Source organism: Pelmatolapia mariae, linkage group LG10_11 (genome assembly GCF_036321145.2).
Source record: "Pelmatolapia mariae isolate MD_Pm_ZW linkage group LG10_11, Pm_UMD_F_2, whole genome shotgun sequence".
NCBI lineage: Eukaryota > Metazoa > Chordata > Actinopteri > Cichliformes > Cichlidae > Pelmatolapia > Pelmatolapia mariae.
Window position 1 is genome coordinate 65,953,718 of NC_086236.1, and position 12,326 is coordinate 65,966,043.

Below are 12,326 nucleotides of genomic sequence, written 5' to 3' on the forward strand. Positions count from 1 at the left end.
AAGTCCTATAAGTTGTGATGTGGGGCCTCCATGGATGGGACTTTTTTGTCCAGCACATCCCACAGATGCTCGATTGGATTAAGATCTGGGGAATTTGGAGGCCAAGTCAACACCTCAAACTATTTTTGTCTTTCTTCCTATTTTTTATAATTACTATTTTATCGTTTTTTATTTGGCTTTTAAGTTTGTGCTTTTTTCTCTTTTATATTTTTTCTTAGTTTGATGCAAAATGATCTTGTAGCAGATTGGCCACTGTGTAGTACCAGGGGTCAAATCTCAGTCCTTAGCATTACATTTTCCTGAATCTTCAAATACTAAAATAACTTTAATAATTTTCTGGTTTCTTATTAAAAACATAGATAACCTCCATTATTTTCATCAGGGAAACATTCATCTCTCTTCAGTGTATTTCCCCTCATTGATTGTTTTGATTTTCATTTACTTTTCTTCCTTGTTTTCCCTTCTTTCACCTCCTAACATCAGCCCCAACAAAATCCATCTTTCTGATGCAAACTCCACTAGAATAAAAACCAAAATCAGCTTTGCACTTGCTGATCTGAACTTGCTCATTCCATCCATATTTTGTCTGTTTGTAGGGAAAAATAATCTCCAAAGGTCCAAGTCTTTGTAAACATTGCACTCAGCAACACAAACTCAGACGCATAACCTTCGGAATTATTTATTAGAATTCATCTTTTTTAGCCGGAAGCTTGAAAATCCACCAAAAAGAAAAAAAAAATCTTTGTCAGTTTGATGTAAACAAATCTTCTGTCACCAGCATTTCTATTAATTAGTGCTAGTAAAATAAATTCAGACTCAGTTAGTATAACTTAAAGTTCAAAACCTTGAAGTAAACACTTTGTTAACCATCTTTTTCATTGCTTTTTCCACTGCAGCTTTCCGCCATGACTGATGAATTTATTTTAAGATGACAGTGATAAATAGTTGACATGTGAGCTTAGCAGCTTTCTCCAGAGATATTTTAGACCATCAAGCTTGTGTTAACCTAAAATATCATACGAGCAAACAGCTAAAAGCTCTGGGGAAAGCACCTAAGTAGTCATTGGGTTTGGACATACAAATGCCAATTTTCAAGTTCAAAAATGAATTTTGATGCTTCATTTTTAATTATCCTAAAAGGATCCAGATGTTAACAAATCATCAACAACTGAGCAACAGCGATATGCTGAAGAAGGCCATGTGATACGCCTGTGACAGGGTATGGAAAAAAATAGTAATTATAAACAAGGAGTGCAAAAGTTTACTGCTACCGGGGGGGGGGGGGGGGGGGGGGGGGGGGGGGGGGGGGGGGGGGGGTGTTTGAAAACCTTTGAACACCCAAACAGTAGTAGCGTTGGATCAATTCTGACTCCCTGCCAGGATGATGTGGGGCTTCAGCTACGGCAATTTTATTGTCTTGCTTAAGGGCATGCAGCAACAGCATCTCTACTGCCTCAGGCAACAAAAACCTTTTTAACACATTTCATAATGCTAGAGGAAACTTGTTAAAAAGTTGTTCTCACTAAAGGAAACAATTCCCACTGATTTTATTTTTGTAACTTTAGTTTGGGTGACATTGCATTTTTGCCCGGTAAGCCACAGCATGTCCTGTCCTGGTTTCTGCTCTGGACCAAAAGCAGGTCTCCTCCCAACACCACAACTTCTGGCCCTGCTCATGCTGCTTTCACTGCAATTGGGAATAAACAAATCAACTGTATCGTTACTTGCTGAAACTTGTTTGCAGGTGGCTTAAAAAACATCAGGTAAATACGTTCACCGGCCACTTTATTAGGTACACCTGTTCAACTGCTCATTAATCTTTCATCAGCAGGCCTATTTCAGTAACTTGGTGGATTAAGGCATGTAGATGTGAACAAAGAGATAGCTGAAGGTCAAGAAAATCATCAGAATGGTGACGAAAGGTGATTTCAGTGACTTTTGAATATGGTGATCTAGTGGGATTTTCCCACACAGTCATCTCTCAAAAAAGAGAGATAATATTCAGTGAGCAGCAGTTCTCCAGGTAAAATGCCTTGCTCATGTCAGAGGTCAATGAAGAGTGGCCAGACTGCTTCAAGCTTATAGGGAGGCAACAGTTAGTCAAATAACCTGTTACATCAACTGTTAAAACTATGGTATTCAGAGGAGCATCTCCAAACAAAGAACATGTCAAACTTTGAATCAGCAGCAGAAGTCTGCACCGCGTCCCACTTCTGTCAGCTAAGAACAAGGAACTGAGGCTACAGTTCATGCAAGTTCACCAAAACTGGCCAATAGGAGATCAGAAAACATGCTGACAGGTGTGATTAGCCTTGATTTTTGTATTGTGACATAGAGGACATATAAGCATCCATGTAACCTTGCATCACACTGTCCAAATTGGTTTTGATGGTATGTTGGGAATATTTTCTTGGCAGTCGCCTTAGTATCAACTAACCACTGTTTAAACACCACAGCACTGCCATTTTAGGACCGCAGTGTAGTCGTACGCATCTGCTGATGGCTGCTTCCAGAAGGATGACATGCTATGGCAGAATGCTCAAATCAACTTAGTACTCATGTGACACCAGATCTCAATCCTCCAACATTTGGGATATGGTAAAAGTTTATTTCTTAGATGTGGAGCTGACAAATCTACAGCAACTGAATGATGCTATCATGTCAATATGGACCAAAATCTGTGAGGATTGTTGTCAGCACCTTATTGAATCAGAGCTACAAAGAGCTAAGGCAGTTCTGAAGGCTAAAGGAGATCCAACCTGGTATAGGTCAAGTGTCCAGTGAGTGAATGTAAGTAATGTAAGATTTCAAAGTTGTTCTTTGACACTGAAACAAACACGGCAATAACAAACACAACTAAGAAATCTTGCATGATTTCTGATCTGGCATGACATTTTAAGTAAATTAAAATTTGGTACGTGTAACAAATCTTGAAAACCAGTTAGTCATAAAAGTTAGTTTTAGGTTTCACTGTAAGCTGATGAAAGGACTTTCAGGTGTTTTTGTTTAATTAGGTGTGTCTAACAGCTGTTATCACCTAAACTTTACTTACTTTACTTAAGGATTTAAATCAAAAGTTTTTGTGCTGCAAACAGCCTAATGTGACAGATTATATTATTAATTTCGATGCATCACAGTGTAGAAAGAAAGTTTACAGAACTTTATGAGTTTTTTTCTGATTAATATGCAGCTTGTTTTAACAAAATTATAGCATTAGCTCAACCAATAAGATGGTTTTTATTGTTTGTATAAATTGTATATTTGTATATTGTTTGTTTGTATAAATTCAAGAAATACAAGCATCTATTCTCATTTAATTTCTGTGTCTACCAAATATTAGTAATATGGAATATCTTGATAGGTCCAAATAAATTCAAATAAAAATATTTAAAAGGAAATTTGTTTTGTAAGGTTACTAACAAGGATTTAAAGAGGCCCCAAACCATTTTTGTGAGCTCTCACAAGAAGAAAATTGATGGATAAATCTGTTATTTTATAAATACATCATATTATTATGTGACATTCTAATCAAAAAAAGCAACCATTAGTTACATTAAATGAAATCGTGTGGAAAAGTACTAAGTAGACAGAATTTATTATTTTGCCCAGCAGTCCAAAATTCACAAAGAAATCTGTGACCACCTAAAAATCACTTCTTAAATCACTTTAAGAAGGCCTTAAATGGCAGCCCCTCCCTGAGCCTGATTCTGCTGGAGGTTTCTTCCTGTTAAAAGGGAGTTTTCCTTTCCCACTGTCGCTAAAGTGCTTGCTCAGAGAGGGTCATATGATTGTTGGATTTTTCTCTGTATGTATAATTGTAGGGTCTACCTTACAACATAAAGCGTCTTGAGGCAACTGTTGTTGTGATTTGGCACTGTATAAATAAAATTGAATTGAACTGAAGTGAATTGAAGTTTTATATCCTTGCTCTGATTCATATTTCACCTCTTTTCTTAGTTGCATTTCATCTTTTGTTCGATTGTATTAGTGATTCCTGTCTTGCACCCTGTGGTTTTGGGGGTTACTTTACTAATTCTTTCTGTTTTGTCTGTCTTTAATGTTTGTCACACTGTTTGAATTTACCCTTATTCTGTTGTTACCTGTTTGTCAAGTCATTTTGTAAACTTCAATAAGGAGTTAAAGGCGATAAGGAGTGCATAGTAGAGTAATATTATTGCATTGCTTGTAGCTCAATGCACAGCATAGACATAATACAGACATGATACATATACATAAACATAATGCCAAGAAGTAATTAGACATAAGTGGTAATGCTGCATGCATGACATGACACTATAAATGTATGTGAACCTTTGTACTGAAGAATATCAATAAAGTACTCAAGGTAGGTAAACACTGATATATTGCACAAAGCAGCAACAGATAATATATAAATGAAGATTATTATTGTTTATATTTTTGTTGTAACAGGAGATAAAAGTTGATTTCAAAAGAAGAAATATTAAAATTAACTCACAAATTGTTCCAACACTAATGTTATAGTCAAAAGGGGAAGACTGAGTGGAGACCAAGAGAGTAAAGGTAAAACAATTAGGTTATCTAACAATTAAACATGCGTGCTACTACTACTAATAATATTAACAATAATAATGATGATTATGAGATGATACGATTTCCATTGATACTGATGGTCACATGCAAATGGCTGGTGGAACAGAGGACTAGGATGAGATAGAGGCAGATAATCCGCTGTGGTGACCCTAAAAAACAGCTGAAATAATAATAATACATACATACATACATACACGACCTACGTAATATAAGTGTAAAAACTTAATATTTAAATAATTGTCAGTTGTTTGCTGGACGAGACAAAGCATGTGAAGTTATAAACCTGGATTCCGCTAATGATGATGGGCATTTTTCGCAATTTTGGCATTAAAGTTGTGCCAGAATAAAAGATGTCATTCACATTTCAGCTTTGAAGTTTCTTACATGTCTGCAGGTCAGAGACCGCACGTTAGTTTTGTATTTACCGGCTAACCAGCGCGCCCTGAACGCGGCGCGGCGCTGCCATGTTGTTGTTGTATTTTCTGGGCAGCGGCGGAGTTTCCAGCTGCTGTAGCTGTCTGCGGACGCGGTGGGTAGTTTCGGTGGGGGAGGCACTGCTTTAATCACTCTATTTGGATTACAACCGAGTTTCAAGTCACAGCAAAAGTTGCCGGACAACGGGAGCTGCAGTCGGGTATGTAGTTTTTCCACGTTTTTAAACTTGTCTCCGTCGGTGTCCTGTCACTCTTTGCTAAGGGGAGCTACGGCTTGCTCTGTGGTTTGCTTCTACTTTTTCCCATTCATGCTAACAGGCGGTAGCTTAGCGCAGTTGAGCAGCTATCTTTCTTTCCCCGGAGTCCCAGACAGGGAGTTAAAATCGATAAATGTTTTTGTAGTCTTAAAGTCGAAAAGCGGAGTTGATTTTTGTTTGACACAAGCAGTAAGAGGTGAACATTGTTTGGGAAGCTAACTTGGGAGCTAGCTGGCTAACGCTGCCAACTGACACCAGCTTGGGAAACTTATGGGGCAATAACTTGAAAAGTCACAGAAACTTTTAGTCATATCGTGGTTAAGGTGTTTCAGTGTAAAGAAAGAATAAAGTAAGGGTGACGGTTTCAGTTTGCCTCACCAGTGGTGGCTTTTTGAGGACTGCGAGGAAAAGTCATTGCGGTTTATTTATTTTTAGCAGGTCAGGACAAGCTGAAAAAGGACCATTTATCAGCGTAGGGTAATGTTAGCCTGATGCGTGGTTAAAGAAACTGACTTTTCCACCTAGTGTAAAGTTTAATATTTCTTTGGGCTAACTTCACCCACCTTTGCCTCACTGTGCAGGTAACCTACAATCAGTTAGAGGTCTAGGCTCTGTTATTACAGCTTTTGTGGAAGCGAATGTGCGAATGTGATTGCTGGTGAAACCTGTCTACCACAAAATGGGAAGTCTGCAACGCCTTGCCTCTGCCTTAGTCAGGTTGCCCATTATTTTCACTTGACTTCGTCTTCCACTGCACGGAGTCTTTGAACTTAAGGTTAGAGGACGGTCACATGTCTTCCCTGGCCAGTATTCGCGTCCTCTCCTGCCACTGATTCATTTTAATTTAGAAGATATTATTATTGTATTATTTTTAATGATTATATCCCTAATTCATGGTTTTAAGTTTTTCTTCTTTGTCCACTTTACAGTTTAAGCCACCCCAAATAATTAGAATAATTAAAACAAAATAATTAAACAAATGACATCCACTTTCTGCTGTTTATCTGGGTACAAATCGGAGGGGCGGCAGAGATAACCAGATCTCACATCAACTGCCCGTAGCTCTTCTGGTGGGACATGGAGACGTTCCCAAACCAGCTGAATGACATAATCTCTACAGCATGTACTAGACTTGTTCTTGGGTCTCCTCCCAGTCGGATGTTCCCAAAGCACCACACATAGGAGGTATCTAGGAGTAGGGCTGTGCGATATGACCAAAATCTCATATCCCGATATAAGACATCTATCGTCCGATAACGATATAAATCACAAAAATTTAACATTTTCTGTAAATTCTGTGAATCTCGGGCAGCTCGACTTACGTGAAGTGTTTCCAGCTGGGCGTCGTGTACCTGGAATCGAGTGTTTTAACCGATGCATGAAACTATATATTTTTAGACATAAGTTGTAACCGCCTCCGTTTTCTTTGTGAGTATTTATTACACAGCGTGCTGCGGGGAAAAGCCTGTTATAACGTTTGAGTCTAAGATTTACTTTTTAGGATCTGGCGGCTCTTTTTTGCTTCTCATCTGTAAATACTCTGCATACTATTTCACGTGATTCAATTTATTTTGAAAAGTCTCAACAGGATCCTGAGCTTTATTGTGAAAGATTTATGTGGAAAATAAACAAGCGGACACGCAGTGGTTTTACTATCGTTGTTGCTAAAGACAACGCATAAAAACAGGCGCTTGTCCGTCTGTAGTGTGGTTATATGAAATATAAGAGAAAGAGAGAACTTTAAGAAATTAATATAGCCACTACAGTGACCATCAAAACGATGAAAAAATATTGCCGTAAACGTTTATTTTGCGACACCACGAAACAAACGATAGCGTAAAATGAAACGATAGATGTTTTTATATCGTCATCCGATATATATCGTTATATCGAACAGTCCTATCTAGGAGGCATCCTAGTAACCTCAGCTGGCTCCTTTTGATATAGAGGAGCAGTGGTTCTAAACCCCTCACCGAAGACCCTATGGAAGAACTTAATTTCCACTGTTTATACCCATAGGCTCATTCTTCCTATCACTTCCCAGATGTTGACAGCTGTGCCTTAACACTTAGCTCTCTTTTCATCACAATTGACTGGTACAATGTTTGTAACACTACCACTGCGTCTGTCAAACTTTCACTCCATTCTCCTCTCACTAGTGAACAAAACTCTGCGTTGGAATAGTCCTCCATTTGAGGCAGAAACTTGTTCCCATGTTGGGGTGGGCACTCTGGATTTGGATATGGCTGCAATACGGGTGCTTCGACAAATCACTCCAGTGTGAGACAGTGGTAATCACTTGATGTATCTGACAGGATCATCTGCAAAAAGCAGAGACATGATTCTTAGACTACCAAGCGTGAAACCCTCCGCCTCTTGGCTGAACCTGAAATTCTGTCTTTAAAAGTTGTGAACAGAATCTGTGACAAAGGGCACCTCTGGCAGAGTGCAACACCCACTGGGAATGACTGTGACTTATAGCTGCCAATGCTGACTAAGCTCTCACTTTGCATCTGCATGGACTGATTAGCCTGTAACAACACGCCTGGTACTTCTTAATTCTGAAGCACCCAAGGGATGTACGTGACACACCGAGACATGCATTCAAATGCCTTCTCAAAATCCTGTAGCCTAGTTGATCAAACTCCCACATGTACACTTGAACAAAAGAGTAAAGAGTATCCCCTTGTTCCCTCTTGCATTGTGGGTGCTACATTGTGACTAGATAGCTGTCAGTGTTGACTTAGGTGGCTGTCATCGCCCTGTTAGCAAACAGGATTACATTTACCTTTGGCAAAGGCTATTGTTTAAATTTTTAAAGAAAGTATTATTAAGTAGTATTAAACCACCCCACTGTCTTCACCTTTTCTCATTTGTCTCCCACACTTACAAAAATAATGCTGGGACAGCTGGTGGTTTAAATTTAGTAATTAACAAATCTTTCAACTCTTAAGCAAAGTACTCACTAGGAATTTCATCTAATGTAAAGACTTCTGAATATTGTACTATGTCATGGTTAACAAAATATTTTTGTTTTTTTGGACATATATTAATTTTTATTAAAAAAAAATATTTAGCTGCAATTGTTCAACTGTAACTTGAAATAAAACAGTGATTCTCTAAATCTAACTAAATAGGTCTGGGGAAACAAATACAGTCTGTAAGCAAACATCTGTGATGACTGAGTGTGAAGAGCAGGAAGAGATTTACATATTGATAAGGATGCTTTCTGAACTACTTTGCGGTGACAGGAACAGCTGGGCTTAATAAACTTACCTATATGGAGCGTTTTTGTAGAGATCACTTTTGGAATTTCTGTAGGAAGAAGGTTAAACAAAAAAGCACCCTCACACTCTAATAATCCTGTTGTACTATAGGAAAAACTCTGCTGTATTGCATTGTTAGACTGAGTATCTCTGTGGGAACAAAAGGTTAAAGGAAATTGTGGGCGAGAGAAGATCCTGTTATAAAAATGTGGGTTTTTTTAATCAGACGTTTCATTAACCCTTATAGCTGCGTAGGTTGGTAGTTATCTTATGTTCCAACATGACATGTCTTGTAGTCTAATGGTTGCATTTGGATAAAGTTACATTTTTGCTTAAAACTGTGTTTCACGGTTCTAGAGTTGACTGCCTCTTTGCCTAATTATTGATAAATGTGTGAGATCTTTTTTTTCATAATAAAACTGAAATGCCACCCACAGCTGAGTGTCAGGCCTTTCACAATTTAATATGGTCTTCTTTTTTAAGTTCAGTAGTATTTCATACATTAAATGAGCCCAAGGTATATTTTCACTTGTCATGCTTTAGCCAAATGACACCCAAAAGCCTAAGGGCCTAAAATGTAGACTGATGTAAAGTAGAAGAAAGCAACAGATCTTCACTTTGAAGAGATTTTTGTATTTCCATAGATTTAGGTTCTATTTCTAGGATAAAAATTAGACACTCACTGCCCCAAAAATACAGTTTTTAACATTCTCCCTTCTAAATATTTAAAATACCAACTATATTGTGACAAGTATATAAAAGTTCCTTAAGAGCTTGTCCAAAAAATTGCTACTCAAAAAAAATAATAGTCATTAACCCTAAATCTTTATAGTCAGCTGCCTCTCCAGTGAATCACAGTCCTTGGGTTTAGAACATGAAGTATTTCTCCACCTGCAGCCCCCTTGAAACCATAGACAGTATAAAAATACGTACCTACCATGACACAGATTTAAGGCATTTGGGATCTATTGAACCATGGGACAAGAGACTCAAGCAGGTGAATGTTGAGCATCACACAAGCAACCTGTACAGAAGACCAGCTGTAGGGAAAGAACAAGACAGGAATAAACTGGACTGATCTATAAGCAGCACTTTCACTATAAGAGTGAGGAGATTATCCACTAGTAATCCAGTAGTAATCTTCTAAATAGAGTCTCTATACAAGAAACTCTTAACTTGTACCTAGCCAGCTTCTTGTTTTTCTTTTGGTTTCTGCCTTTTTGGTTCACCAAAAATAATCATCTGCCTCCCTTGCTTCTGGGCTGACTGCTTCATTTGGCAAATATTTTACACCGGATGCTCTTCCTGAAACAACCCTCCGAGGAGTGTAGTCCTTTGTGACCTTCCTGGAGTAGGGTTATTAATGAGTATTAAAAAAAAGTTTGGCAAAATACAAAAAATAAGTTAACTATTGTTGAGTATAAGAGCTGCAAACATGTATCTTTTAATTGGAAAAAATGTAGAGACTTTTGAAACTGGGCAGCTTATTCAGCTTTAATACCAAAACTAGGGAAATAAAAGAACCCGGCATGCTTCTGAAGTGTCATGTGATTTTGGGAGTCTGTCACTGACTACTTCCTTAGATGGCTGAAAGTAGAAGGCTGGGTGGGAAATTACCATCAGTCTTTATGTAATGAGAAAAATGGGACCTGATTAATGACTCCCTGGAAGAGAAATTGTGACTTTCCGTTTCTATTCCCCAAACAATGCACCTGGGACATTGCAGCACCCTCCTCTTAGGAGGTAATCATCCATTTATTGTGATTTATCCAACACTGCAGCTTTTGGATGATCTTCTAAGTTTGCTAGTAGCAAATCAGTCAGCCAAGATATCTTCTTCCTTTTCGTGTTTGAATGTGGTTCAAACTAGTTCTTCCAGAACTCCTGGGCAATGTACAGTACACTCAACTACCCGAGGAACCAGGAACCCCTTTACCCCTCATCTCACTTTGGAAGTAGTCAGATCTGGCTCTGTGTAATCCAATATCCTGCACATAATCCAACGTGTCAGTTATAAATGGATGCAGATAAGGACAGCAGGTCATTTCCTGACTGACACATCAAGGAGGTCACAGATAAACAAAAACAGATTATCTAAACAGTGAGTGCTTCGTTTACTGTTTGTGAGGATGAGGATCCTTTGGAATCTGTAGAAATCTGCACATGCAAAGCACAGTTTTAAAAATATACATTTTTAAGCACTTTCCTCCTGTATACTTTGTAGAACACAGACAAAATGGTGCAAAGATAGTAGGGAAGCGCATCATTCATGTGATTTGCAGACAGAAGTGCACAGCCATCATGTTGTTAAGTCATAACATTTCGTCATAACGTTTTGTCTTTCAGGCTGTTAATGTGTAAAATCGGTTCACCTACCTCATCTTTTCTGCACCATGGTCTTTCTATTTATCCCACTAAAACAAAAACAAAAATGAAGAAATGAGATAAATTAGCAAGCTTTAAATTAAAACAGACAAAAATACTGTCTGTGTGGTTTTGTTTACGCTAGGCCATTGTAGCTGCTCGCCACATCCCTGTTCATTTTAAGGAGTCCAGAGGTTTCTGTATGCACACTCTCACGCTTATTGTGTGTGATATATGCAGGGATGGTGATATGGCGGGATAGTGAGGGAAGTTAAATTTAATATGAATTTAAAGAAGGTAATATTGCTATTATGCATTAGTGGGAAGAAAAAAAACCTAAATATTGTCATGACTGGCAGACTGTTGGCAATCACCAGCACAACCCTAATATTCTTTAGTTATGGAGGATGTTTAATTGCATATTCAGGAGGGCTTAGATTAATCATGCTTTTTAGACTTCTGTAATCTGACTCTGCATTTGTGCCTTGTTTCATGTTACACTTGTTCCTAATATTAGTAATATGTTAGACTGCTTCTTGTAAGTGGTTTAGTTTGAGTTGTATAATGTGTGAAATGTGAGTTTTGTTGAAATCGAATAACAAATATGCTATAAGTTGAAAAGTTGCTGGGAATAGTTCCTCTGCCAAGACAGAACCAAGCTTTTTAATTACAGCTCCTTGGCTTTTTGTCCTCCTGCAAATTTCTGCAGAAACTAATAGACCAAATTCTGTGAAACTTTCTTTAGAGGAGGGGGTTCTATGCTCATCGCGATAGTTGTTTGTCTATATATCTGCTCTCATTAAATCATGACATCACAACTGTCTGAAACCCGAGCTTTTGGGTCATAGATATTATGTAAGCATACACAAAACTCATTATTGTACTTATATATAAAAAAATATATATATATATTTGAAAGCGGGGAAAAAAGCAAAATTGATACCCTTTAAATCTACAAAATAGGGCATTATACTTTATGGCTCTCCAACTGCCTCTCTAGGCATTGTCTGCCTATAAGCCTCAGTTTAAGGGATTGTTGTGACTCAGGATATGGATGTTATTTTAGAGATAACATTCATAAGAGGGTGGAACTGAACAAAGATGCTCTACAGTGATCTGAGAACTATTTGTGTTTGTTATCAAGTCATTATTTATTGATACAAGATATGAAGCCATTAAAAAATGAATGGACACTGTGTATCCTACTTCTTTTAGTCTCTCTCTGCTGTATAGCTAACATTAGCTAGAGTGTGCTAATATAAGGTTGAACAGAGCAGCTTAATTGTGAGTGGACTTTCAAATTTAGTCCTGTTTTAGAGTAGATGTTTGTACTTAGTAGCACCTTGTTTCAACTAGTAGATGACACTGCATTCAATAGTAATAAGAACTATGCATAATTATTCTAGTGGTGCATGTTTTTTAATTATTTATAG

The 12,326-nt window shown here is 37.8% G+C and overlaps 1 protein-coding gene across 1 annotated transcript in view; it reads left to right on the forward strand.

The window, feature by feature from the left end:
• Positions 1 to 4,981: 4,981 nt before the first annotated feature.
• Positions 4,982 to 12,326, forward strand: part of plekhf2 (pleckstrin homology domain containing, family F (with FYVE domain) member 2) — a 45,115-nt gene continuing 37,770 nt past the window's right edge. The window contains exon 1 of the mRNA XM_063485148.1: positions 4,982 to 5,206. The gene's annotated coding sequence lies outside the window, so the exon portion shown is untranslated. The remainder of the gene's footprint in view (positions 5,207 to 12,326) is intronic.